Source organism: Neolamprologus multifasciatus, chromosome 12, assembly GCF_963576455.1.
Source record: "Neolamprologus multifasciatus chromosome 12, fNeoMul1.2, whole genome shotgun sequence".
NCBI classification, from domain to species: Eukaryota; Metazoa; Chordata; class Actinopteri; order Cichliformes; family Cichlidae; genus Neolamprologus; species Neolamprologus multifasciatus.
The window spans coordinates 29289180-29302698 of record NC_140450.1 but is presented as its reverse complement, the minus strand read 5'-3'; the positions used below and the strand labels follow the sequence as shown (position 1 = coordinate 29302698).

The following is a 13519-nucleotide window of genomic DNA, read 5'->3' as shown; positions in this document are numbered from 1 at the left end:
ATTGCAGACTGCACAGATGGTATCTTCCCAAAGGAAAAAGTAGTATAGCTTACTAGGGTATATTAGACTTAACAGTTACTATATACAGTAATGGACTTCTATACATTTTACACAAGATTAAAACTTTGGGTGTAAGATTCAGATAATTATTTATTAAAAGCTAGACATTTTAAATGAGAATAAGAAAGAAAAGTATGTCTTTGTGCCCCCCTTTTCCCTGTTCATGCCCTATTGCCCCCCCTCGCTAAACTTTGCTAGATCCGCCCCTGCACAGTTAACAGCCGTCAGCTGCGTAGAAACGGATCCTGGTGTAGAAAGAAATATTAAATAAATTCTAACAACAGCTTATCACTCAGCCGTTGGTTTCCTCTTTCTGGCACAAAGTGGGCCAAAAACAAACAAGAGAGACGGACTCACGACAGAAAAGCCGATCAGCTGATCATTAATCAGTTTCACGATTGAAGTAGCAGCAAGAAGAGGCACTCGCTCCATATATCAGTTGTTAAGCTTAACGTGGGAATGCTTTACAAACATTCAGAGATGAACTTGCACACTTGCTTTACTTCTCTCTGGGATAACTTCATCGGAGATGAAATGCTGGTTTGAGGCTGCAAATACACACAGCCGCTCTATCACGTGAGCACACTGCTCCGACGTGCTAAGGTTATGAGCCGAGTTACGCCGTGTCGCAAGTTTTGTGAGGTGCTTTTTTGATATTTAATGGATCGGATTACATTTTTTATTTCTCTCCGATATCCAATCCAGTAATTTACGTCAGTATCGGACCGATACCGATATGTAATATCGGATCGGTCCATCTCTAGTATCAGTGCAACTTTAAATTATATTGACATGAAGTGTAATGTCTCATCCTATAAAGTGTGAAAATATGTCTATATACCTTAAAAACTCTTTATACTGCTCAGCACTCCCTTTTACCAATATATCTCATTACTCTGTGATTCCACCGAGGGCAATCTGGGGGTAGTTTGTGATAGAGAGATTTCTACTCCCACTTCCTCTTCTACAGTTCCCAGTCCCTCAAAATGACAATTGCCTTATGGTTGCATTGCTTTCTAGGCTACTGTCGGTGGAGGTAAAGGTATCTCCCATTAAGGATTATTATTATTTGTATTTATTTTTTTGGTATGACTGTCAAACATTGATCCAAAATGGTGAAGCTAAATAGGGCTGACTGCTAAAATGTGATATGCAAATAGCTACTAACAACATTTTTTATTGATGGGATGGGAATAATCTATTAAAAAAAAAGTCCTGTCCTTGGGTGTTACACAGCACACATTGCAGATATACATGGGCCTTCCTGAGCATCTCTTGCTAGGGAACTCAAGGGCATTGTCAGCTTTATCAGAGCCTAGTGATTCATCAGGCTAGTTGGTAAATAAGAGATGTTATCAGGTGCTCCTTGTGGCATTGAGGGCTCATGTCCTAATCAATAACATTCCAATTCTTCACTGATCTCCTCCTGTGATTAGCCGAACTAATCCAATACACAATGTTGCTGTCTATTACTGAGGCAGGACAAAGCCTTCCCGTTCAGACCGCCCTTATCTGTGCTTTTGCGTTTACTACTGATATAAGGTGGGTGTAAGCCAAGGGCTACTGCGAGGACATCCTCAGGCTCTTCTAATTGTTAATCCACTTGAGCCAGCAGGTAGAAAGGAAATTTCACTTGGCCTGGCAGCACCACGGGCAGTTAAGTGAGATGACTGTAGTGAAAGCTAACCAATCGCCACCCAGAGACATAGTAAGTCAAGATAAAATGCCCTGTAATTTTTCTAACTACGTTAAAAGGAAATGGAAGAAAGCAAAGTGGCATGGATAATGAAAGAGGTTGGAAAAAGGAGGGGCGGTTTGGACTGTCAGTCAGTAAAGAGTGGCAATGGCAGCAGGCATTTACTGAAGTGGGGATCCTGATGAACAAGCCAAGCCTAATTTGAGTTAATGAATATGAAATATGCATCAGTTTTCACTCTCAAAATGATATGCAGTGAGCATAACTGATGAAAGAAAAATGAACAGCATTAACTAGTCTGACTTTAAAGCATGTGAAGAGAACATTATACATACAGTATTAGCTTGTAGAACTTACAAAGTCCACACTCTAGGTGTGTGTGTATGTATATATATATTTTTTCTTCATACACTTAGTCTCAGATATATTGATAGAATACAAGGCATGAAAGACAGCTGTACAAATTAGACAGCTGCTCCAACTTATCTAGCCCTTAACAGATGGATTCACTTGACTAATTATGTGTTCAAACAATCCTCTGATGAAGTGACTGATATCAAACACAACATAAATACTCTGAATGTAATTTTAATGTAAACAGAAGTCTGTGGTTTTATTAACAGTAAAGACGGTCTCTTGAAACCTAAACATATACCATCAGAATAGCTGTAGTTACATAAAACCCATGGAGGCTTTAAATTATTCATAGATTTCCTGGAGGTACATGAAGGTCATTGGAAAAGACCTCACTGAGTCCTAAATTCCTGTTATGAGTTCCTTCTAACCACCCATTTCTATTATTGAGGAGATAAGTCTTTTTAAATAGTACCATACTGTCCAGTAATTTAAGGTTCACATAGCCAATGTTGATTTTCTCCTAAAAATGTATACTAATCTGTTTAATTTACCTTTTAAGCTTTAGGGATTCCAATCATCTCTAAGGCATGAGTTGTAAGAAAGCCAATAAAAACAATGAATGGACAAAGCTGCCATTATTAGCTTGGAAGCTAGCCTTGACTATATACTTATATATATACTAGCCTTGATGGGTCAGATATGCTGTACATATACATATGTACAGCAAATCTGACCAATTCTATGCAACTAGAGCCCGGCCGAAATAGAGTGTTCCCTTTGGTGGACAACCTATACGACATCAACACTTATATGGCTGGTGGAGATGGGTGAAGATGAGATGTAGCAAGAGAAATCTATGATTTTACAGGCTACATATGTAGTCCAACATTTGATCACGGGGTTAGTCATACTTCACTCCTGTATGCCACCACAGCACTAGTAACTGGTGCTGCACTAACTATAGAAATAAGGTGCAACTGAACTGCACACATGCCTGTCTTCAGTGTACTTCAGCATGTAACAAATAGCACTATGAAGTGGTGGGGGAAAATATTCTCTGAGCTCTGAAACACAGTTAGTTAATGAAATGCTGCAGGTTAGATTATACCTGGGTAATGTTTGTGACTGATCTCATTAGAGATATGCTTAAATTATGTACCCAACAGCAGCAATGAAAGTCATCATCACAGCACTAAGATAATACACAATTGTAAAAAGGTAAACCTCATCAGTAGAGCCATCACACAAACACTTAGCTTATACACTCTTATTGTTCTACTGGATTTCCACATTACAGAAGGCCATTCACACAGTGTAACTGATAAAACACACAAACACTTAAGGAAGGAGGCCGGGGACTGGTGAGTGTCAGCACTACGGTCCAGGATGGGACGACAAACACCCATGAATACATCAGGAAGATGCCCTCAACTGATCGTGTGCTCAGTGAATACCTGTGGGACTTCCAGATATAGGCGGCCAAATGGTGGCAGCTAACCAACCGGACATAGTGGTGGTAGACAAACAGAAGAAGACGGCCGTAGTGATAGACGTAGCGATACTGAATGACAGCAACATCAGAAAGAAGGAACACAAGAAGCTGCAGAAGTACCAAGGTATCAGAGAAGAGCTTGAGAAGATGTGGAGGGTGAAGACAACAGTTGTCCCAGTGGTGGTGCAGTGACTCCCAAGCTAGGCGAGTGGCTCCAGCAGATTCCAGGAACAACATCAGAGATCTCTGTTCAGAAGAGCACAGTCCTGGGAACAGCTAAGATACTGCGCAGGACCTTCAAGCTCTACTAGAGGCCTGGGAGCTAGACTCTTGAAGGATAGACCAGGGGCGAGAGGGGGATTTTTTTTTTATAAACATTTTTTATAAACATTTTCTAGGTCTTCCAGTTTGTAAAAGAGCCTACCAAGGTGAGTATGCAAACTTCAAACAGAAAGGTTGGGATTTGAACCAGAAATCTATCCCCAAAAAGTTCATTCTGTTCATCTGAATGTAGCGCTTGCAGTGGAAGAAACGTTTCATCACTCATCCAAGTGACTTCTTCAGTCTCAGCTGACTGCAGGCTTCCCCAACCAGTTATAAACAGTACATGAAGCTACCATCACTGGCAAACAATTGGCTGTGAGGTCAGTTTCTTCATTAATATTCAAATTGCCATGAGCATGGATCAACAACCACTGATCAAAGACCATTGATCAATGATCACTGATAACTGAACAATGAACAGGTCAATGAGTACCATTTACAGAGAGTTGGGGAATGGCTGCAATCACAGCATTGTAAGATGGTGAAAGATGTACCCTCAGGCCCCCTCCTCAATTCATAGATCGTCCTTCCTTTTTCACTTAAATGGCCTCCTTGACTTCCCGCTTAAACCAGAGTTCCTCCCTGTCGAGGATGTGTATAACCTTATTATTCAAAGAGGACTTTGTTATCCTACCCCAGAACAGCACCAAGTCATTGGTTAAGGTATGTGGATGACACCTGGGTGTCAGTACGTACCACAATTCAATGATCACATTAACTCAGTGGACCAACCCATCAAGTTCACCAGGGATGATATGAGAAATGACAGGTTAGCCTTCTTAGACTGTGAGATTTCCATCAGTAATGGGGGAGATTTAAAAGTTGATGTGCTCTATAAACCAATGCATACGGATCAGTATTTATGGTTTGACTCTCATCATCCAGTGGTCCCCAACCTTTTTTGCGGCTTATGTTCGACAATATTTCCACAGACCGGCCTTTAAGATATCACGGATAAATACAACAAAATAAAACCAGTACCGGTACCAAAAAAAAGAAGATTTATTCATAACACACGGGAAAAGACCCAGGGAAACCAAGTTAACGATAAAAACTATTAAAAAAAAATAATGCCAAAAAACAATAAAAACAATAAATTTCACACCCGAGCCTCAATTCTCGCAGCCCAGTACCAAACGACTCACGTGCCGGTACAGATACAGCGGCCAGGAAAGCAAAAAAACAACATATCAAGGCCCTGAGTAAATGTGGTTATTCCAGCTGGACATTTGTCAAGGCTGGGAAGGCACCTAAAGAAATCAGTCACTTGGATGAGTGATGAAACATTTATCCTGTTGAAATTGCTACATCCAGATGAACAGGATCAACTTTTTGGGGATTTCCTTACCTGGATAATTGAGAATGCAACAAGAAACCAGAAATCTAATTGCTGTGTGGTGAGTTGGTGCTAATCACAAAAACGTCATAGCTGTCTTGATTAGCACTGGACTTTACATTTACCCAGTCTCATTGTAAATTGATATTAGCTCTAATGAGTTCACGTTTGATTCCATTGATCAATGTGTTTTAATTAAGTGAACCAATGCATGACTTGAAAGAATGTAGCATATGTAGAATTAGGTCAACCACATGTCATCATTACTGCAAATGTTTTTGACCCTTCCTTTCTCAGTAAACTGTATTTAGTGTTACATAGGTTAAATGTTAAATTTATCACTTTTTTTTCAAAATCTTTAAGCACTTTTGTAACTGTGACACGTACACAACTGCATCAAGGACAACTTGCAGTTCAGAATCGTGACACTGCGGTATGGACTGAAGGAGCTGGGGTATCCGATTATACCTCCTCAGCCACAGATGCCATCATACTAAAGTACACAAGCATATGAACAACTGGAGGTCAACAAAAATACGATTTTGAAAAGTATTCAATTTATATTTCATAGATTTTTGTGTAGCTATCCGAAAGACACATACAATTCCAGATTATAGGGAATTCTGTGTCTGTGTTGAGCTTGAGCCTTGCCCATATGGAAAAGTAATAGGAAAAACTTCTAAAAGACTTGCATCAGCTTTAGCTTGCTTCATATAGTGAATTCATATAAGGCTTATATGATTTACTCATGAAAGTGGCCACTTTCTCATTACTTTCATATATTGTTTTAGTAAGTATCCAAAACATACAAGTTTCATTTATATAATTTTTTCAAGGGATCTTATATCTGTTTTCACTCTTGTATGCTTTTTATACAAGTTTCACACAAGACAGATACAAATCTTATAAGATTTATATATATCTTTTTCATATGGGTGATTTTATTTGTCCCATGCATTATTGTTTCTTGTTATGGAGATGACCGAAAGCATGTGTGTTATTGAATTATTAATAGGAATGGTGCTTGTCTATGCGGATATTTAACTTCTTACTTACAAACTCCTGCTGTAATAATAAAGGCTACAAATTGGGGAATTAATGTAATTTCAGCCTTTTGCCTTTGAACCTATAACTACACACGACCAACTCATGGTTTGCTGACACTGGTATTACCACTGTAAGAGTGGAAATGTACAAAAAGTTTAAAGTATTTATGAATCAGGTTAAGTCTTTAGAATCAGAAAGACAGAATCAGAAAGTAATATTGCTTAGTTCCAAAATGCATTGTGTTTGTAAATCCACTGTGATAACAGTAGACTGACTGCACTTACTTTTCTTGAGAAAACTCAACTCCATGGTGGGTTTTAGTTTGTTTTGCCAATAATTAAAAAAAAAAAGGGGGGGGGGGCAACTTAGGCATTCATTGACTCACTGATTCATTCATCCCTTCATTTTGTACGTTATTACTCAGTGGTTTTCTTGTCTAACCCAGTTGGTATCAAATTGGGTTGTATGTGGCCGTAAACTAAAATGAGTTTGACATCCAGCTCAAAATGCTAAAAACCGTAATCAGTGTGTAATTTCAGTATTAGTCATGCCCTTTAATGTTACTAAATTTAACAGACAGAATGTACTCAGTATACTATTACATGGATAGCTTTAATTAGCTTCATCACAGTGTTAGTTCCGCCCTTCTATCCCCTCAGACTTGAGTCTGAGGTTCAAATCACAGCCAGTGGTTACCATGGCTACACAGCGTTTGGTAATAATATGTCAGTGCATCTGGCTAATACGTAATCATGCAATATACTGTATATCATGATTCTCTGTCATAAAGAGAAACCCTTGTATGCACGGATTTGGCTTATTTCATTGTTTAATACTTTAGCATGTCCTTATCATTTATTTATTTATTTTTGAAATGTAATCTTTAAATATTACTAATTACTCTCTAAAAATATCTGCAGTTCTAACTTAATATCATTTTGTTTGCAGCAGGTTTTTTCTTCTTTCCTTTTTTTTCTACTTTCCAGTTTTTATTTGCACAGTGTTTTTTGTAGCATTTTATAATACTGTTGATGACTGGTATGACACTGAGTATTTATTTCTGTAACAAGTATTTTTATTTTTTAAATATTACATTTAAATTTAAATGGCATTAAATGAACACACATGTCTACAGAAAAAACCCTTTGCCTCATTGATGTGCCGTGCAATTTAGAAAATGACAGAAATACATGTACTGTAAAATTAGTGGGGGCTTTGTGGGTGAATGAATAAAGGTCTAAGGCAGAGCTTGAGATAAGTTATTCATCTATAGAATGAAGATGTGCAAAACAATACAGGAACTAAACTAAACTGAGAGGAGTTCCAACAAAATAAAAACAATGGACACCAACAGGATTATGTACCTGTGATATGTCTTGGACTCATCACACCAACAGAAACAATTTTGAAAGATCTCTTTGATCAGTGAAGGGGTGTGCCATCTTTCATCAACAACCAGAGCGAGATCAAGTAGTCCCTGCTTCTCATCAAAATCCCTCCTCTCTGACTCCAGTTCAAAGACCCCAAGGGAGCTTTGAACCCTCTGCTATGGGGATTGCAGCTGGTCATTATGTCAAAAAAGCCTGTCAATCATCTAAAAGCACATTTTTTTGTATGACAACTAAAACCGAAAGCATCTCCGCATCTGAACAATACTCCTTTTATGTCAGAAACACTTTTTTTCTCATAAAAACAAGGTTTGCATGTTTTTGTTTTGGTTTTGGTTTTTTGCCTGTCCCATTTGGTTCTTTAGCTGTCAGAATTGTTGTCTGAAGACCAACAAGGATACCCAATGGATTTATTTTGCCAAATGGATCATCATGGCATTGCCGTATTGGTCCATTTGATAAACCTTTGTTGTTATTATTTATTTTATTTTATTTTCAGTTGTTACAGACAGGACAGACATGAGTGAGGGATAGGAAAAGGAGAAAGAAAGAGGAAGGAAAAGAAAAACAGAAGGGAAGAGGGACAGTGAGAAAGGGGAAAAAAAATCTCCTGGATCACCTGTTGAGAGAGAAAGAATAGAAAACAAGCAAAAAAAAAAAACAAAGCAACATACTAAACACAACACCATCGCATTAATCTAGCAGTAAATACTAAATATTAAATGTTGTTGTGCAGCACGCAGGACAGACAGCGCACAATGTGCTTTGAAGTAGCAGCCAAGAAAGGTGTGATTTAAGTCTACGAACAGTGAACACCCGTGTGCACACCTGTGTGGATCAGCGCGCTTGTATTCAAATGGTTTCCCCATGTAATGGTCTGCTAGAGGATGTAGAGAGCCATAGCCCTGTCCCCCAGGGCATGAAGCAGGCATGGAGGAGATCCAGGCCCCAGACATCCAGAGGCCCCAGAGTGCAAGAGCCCAAGGAGGACCACCGGAGGGGCAGCCGTGCCACCCTCATGGGTTTGCATGTATTGTTACCTACACTAAGCCACTGTGCCACAGTGTTTAAGCTGTGAAGCAAACAAGAATACCTCCATGTACCGGGAACCAAAGTACACGTGCATGTTTTGTTGTGTTTGCTTGGATTCCATTCACAATAACAATGTTTGCCCACTTGATCTAACTAATGATGCTGGTGCTGGATTGTAAACACATTTCTATCACCTGATTTTATCTTCTGGGTCCAGTGGATGAAGAGTGGAAATTAAGAACAAAGGAACTGTTTTTGCGTATTCTGGTCCGTGTTTTTGAAGTTTTACTGCAAGACATTAAAATTATGTCACACAAAACATAATGAGAGAAATGTTTCATTATGACCAGGGGCATGATGCCCACAGCTGTTTGGGACATCACTGCTACACCTTAATAACTGGTAGAGGTTCAGAAGAAAAAAATAAAAATAACTTGCACTGACCAACCTACTCCTTGGAGATGGGCTGGGAAACCAAAGACAGATGGATTAGCTCCATCTCTAATTTACACAGTCTGCCTTGTCCAACCTAAAACAAACAGCTTCTGAAAAAGAAATCGTAATGTCCATGACAACATCATCTCACGATTATTATTAGTAGCAGTATTATTATTACTACTACTAGTAGTAGTAGTATTAGTAGAGTCAGTTCAGGTCACAATATCACAAAGAGATGCTTCCTTCTCAATTATTATTGAACAATGAAAATACATTATGATATACATTTAAATCCAAAGAACCCAGCCCCTCATCTGTCAAGGAAAAATGCTGATTTTAATGAGGAATATTTTAAAAACGTGTTTGTCGTTCTTCTCTCAGCATGTGAACACTTATAAACTGCTTAATTGCAGATCCTGTTCTGCTCTTTACACAACAGAGATGCTGCCACAAAGCGAGAGAGACGTGTATCTGTGTCATTTGAAGACTAGGTGAAGCTTTTTCCATAAAGATGAAGCCCCACAGGATCCCTGTTTCATTAATTGAGGATACAATTTTTTTAGAAAGGCCACAGAGTGAAAATCGCTGGAGTTTGTGCGCAGTCTGCATCTTTGCCCATGTTCTCTTTGTGCGTGTATGGGTCTGCCTCTCAGGCTCCATCCAACAGTCCAAGAGACATATTAAGATATATTAGGTTAACTGGAGATTTGAATTGCAGGTTGTGGCTCCAGCCCCTCTACAACCCAGAATTTGATGAGTAGTTGAGTAAATAAACAACCTAATAGATATTTAAATTTAAAATATGAATTCAGGTCATTAAAAAAATAGCAACTGCCCAGTATATGCAGGTTCGAAGAGACAGAAATTGCTTCTGGATTGGGACAAGGTAAAGTGTAACGTAATGGAAAATTACAAATAGATAAAGTACATTTGTACATGCAACTGCATGTATTGTATGCATTTTTCTTTAATACTGTTCATTATTTTACTTTATTTGGCCACCTCAGTTACTAATGTTAATTTGGCATGCTATTAAACCCTAACTATAATCAAAGTGCTCTAACAACCATCATTCTAACTGGCAAAACAAATCAAAAACTATACATATTTTTGTAATGTCCATTTGGCTTACACTTTAAAGAGTTAACACTAATGTCTAGAATAACACATTTGAGGCTGCCAACTTCCTGTGTCTTTTGTGGAACAATAAAGTTAATTTACAAATGTACTTGTCTTTCCCTCTTTGTCCAAAAAGAGTGACTCCAAGCACAGTTTAATTACGGTGTTTGCACAAAGATAGCCTCAAAGCTATGACAGAAGCATCTCAACATGATCAGGTTTAGGCCGGGGACTGGAGGGAAACTCTAATGTAGTGGAGGAGGTATCACATCCATTAATCACGCTGCCTTCTGTAGCATGGAAACAGGAATATTAATAAGTGGCCTCATGTAAGCAACTCAGAGTAATGTTTTAGTGGACTTGTTGGTATTGCATGTAATCAAATTATTATGTACATTTGTGATGTTGCTATTTTAATACCTTTACCAGAACCAAAGTGATTAATGTGTGTCTTTATGTGGTCTTTAAGTTCTATAGGATTATATATTAAATTATCTTTAAAAACCCGTTAAAATATAATATATAAGTAGATATATCAGTTCCAAAAACATTTTGGGTGCTGTGTAAAATGTAATTAAAAATAGCACACAAACCTATTTTACTCAGAACAGTACATAGAAAAGATACCATATGTTTAAGCTTCAGGCTGAAGGCTAGATATTCTTTTTGAGGATTTTCTGAGAGAAAGCAGAATTCATTGTTTTGTCAATTTTGGCAAGTCCACAAAGGCCTGAAGCAGGAAAATGTTGTTTTCATGAAATGTTGTCAGTTTTATGTATTGGGATGCAAACCTTCCAAAAAGCTTGATCTTTTTCTCACCAGTCCACAGAATATTTTCTTAATGGGGATCATCAAGATGTTGTTTGGCAAATGTGTGAGGACTGTTTTTGGTCAACAGTGGTGTTCACCTTGAAACTTTTCAATGGATTTTTACCCACCGATAAGGTCAGTGTTCATAACTCAACACACTAAAGAGGCTGTGACCAGAGCAACATCTAAGTCCTTTTGTAACCTTTTGTTCTTGGAGCCATTTTGGGAAAGTTCTGTTCCATGTTTTCTCCATTTGTAGAGTGGAGTCTGAAAACCTTACAAATGGCTTTGTAATCTTTTCCAGACTAATAGATTTTGTTTCTCATCTTTTCTTCAGTTTCTTTAGACCAATGTGTTTCTTTTTCAGATCCTACTTCACTTTGTCAGACATCTTCTACTTAAGGGTTTCTTGATTCAACAGTTGTACATGTAATGGGGCCTCAGTGTGGCTAGTGAAATTGTACACAGTTTTCCAAAAATGTAGTTAATTATAGTTAATTCATAATTTAACAAATGAAAGCACTGCTTGCTTTGTTTAATCTGATGGAATGCCACTGCTTAAATGTGAAATCTTTGTACTAATCTAGCCCTTGTTAATTCATATCTTTATAAGACTCAAAACATTTCTAAGATAATCATGATCACGGCATGATTATCCCAATGGTTTTTGAAGCCTTAGTCATTAGTATATATTAATTTTTTTGGAACCACACGTGACCATATTTGGATGAGATTGTAGAATGCTTGGTTAGCAAGCTAGAACCATGAACTACTGTATATGGTTGTAAAGCACAGATTTGCATACGTGGTTATTAGTGCTAAGTGAAAGATTAAATAAAATAAATCAACATAAATAGTACAATTTCACTCACTCAACACATATTCTTGGACAGTCTATACCACACAGAAAGTCATATTATTTGTCAGTTAATTTTATTCTGCCACAAACAAGGATCCTGTACTTTGATATGCAAAGCAGACAACTGTTTGCTATAGCCCCCCATGTTAGCACACCTACCAGTAAAAATAAAAAAATACAAATTCACCCACTGAGGTATTTTAATGTGGGAACCTGTGGAAGTAGACACTCTCGTGGTCTTTTTTTTTATTTAATGTGGAAATTACCACTTAATTCTACAGTCACAATAATATGGTTACCTTTGATATGTTGGACAACTAGAGAGCAGACACAAAGTTAGCCATTCTACTTTGTATTCTTATTTATACAGCAATATAGAACGAATAGCTAACAAAAACTGTCCTTAATACCAGACTAAGAATGAAAAGTGTAGCAGCAGGACCCCTGAGTGTATTGATCGCAGCAAGGGATTACTGCTTATGAATTCAGCTTTTTAGTTGTTAGGGGAAAGGTGTTATATGTTATTTGTAAAGGTTCCACAACCTTTTAATTCCGGAAGCAAGAATTTGAGATTTTTACTTCAACCTTTTGTTAACATAGCAGCTGTATGCTGTAGCCTTGAGGCAACAGCAAAAGCTTTTGGTATAGCGTCTCACTCTTATCTGTCAAATCCACTGATTAGCTTCCCTCCTGCTGGATGCTGGATGTTGATGTGGAATATGAACTGAGCTGGGCCAAATACCACCAAGTGAACTTTCCCTTGTACTTTTCCACTATACACAAAACAACAAACAATTTGAAGTTCCAAATTTCATTTTGCCATTATCAAGCTCACAACAATTTCACAGCACAGCAATCACACTATAATGAACTTCCAGAAGCAATTAAAGGCTCTTTCTGTGGAGAGACCTTCATGAATACAAGAAAGACGGCTTTCTTGCAGCCTGTAATCACAGAGCATTCCAGCCGAGGTGTCACATTGGCTTTTGTTGTTTGCCAGAAATCCTTTCAGGAGACCTCAGTCAGGTCTTCTAATCAACACGCTTCCGCTTGACAAAAGCTAATGGGACTTAATTGGTATGGCACGCCACTGCTTCCATCACGCTTCAAATCACAACCTCGCCCTGACACTTATATCATTTGAACATGTATTGGTGGCACACGTTGTTTAAACAGTATTCACACATTATTTTAAGGTTCCCAGCGGGTGTAGCCTGAGCGCCAGCATAGTTTCTGAGTGACTAGCCTTGATCATGGCCCAAATAAAATGACTTAACTAATCAGTTTAATTTTTGAAGATATAAGCAGTAAAGTAAACACAGTGAATAATAAAAACAACTGCAATGAGAAAGTGCAATTTAGGCTTTTAGGAATGATTAAACTCTTAGTCGGGGTATTTAGAACTGAACTGGGTGTACTGATGCTTCTGAAAATTCTTACATTTTCAAAGAATACCAGTTATTAAGCTTAATAAGAGGAACAAGACAATAAAGCAGATGCTCTCCAGAGATACATGCAGAGGGAAAAGTGTTACCCAAGGGGTACTCAACTAATTTAAAAC

The 13519-nt window shown here is 38.0% G+C and overlaps 1 protein-coding gene across 4 annotated transcripts in view; it reads right to left on the bottom strand.

Moving 5' to 3' along the window:
* unc5db (unc-5 netrin receptor Db) overlaps positions 1-13519 on the bottom strand; it is a 284478-nt gene that overhangs the window by 158872 nt on the left and 112087 nt on the right. The gene's annotated exons all lie outside the window — the stretch shown is intronic.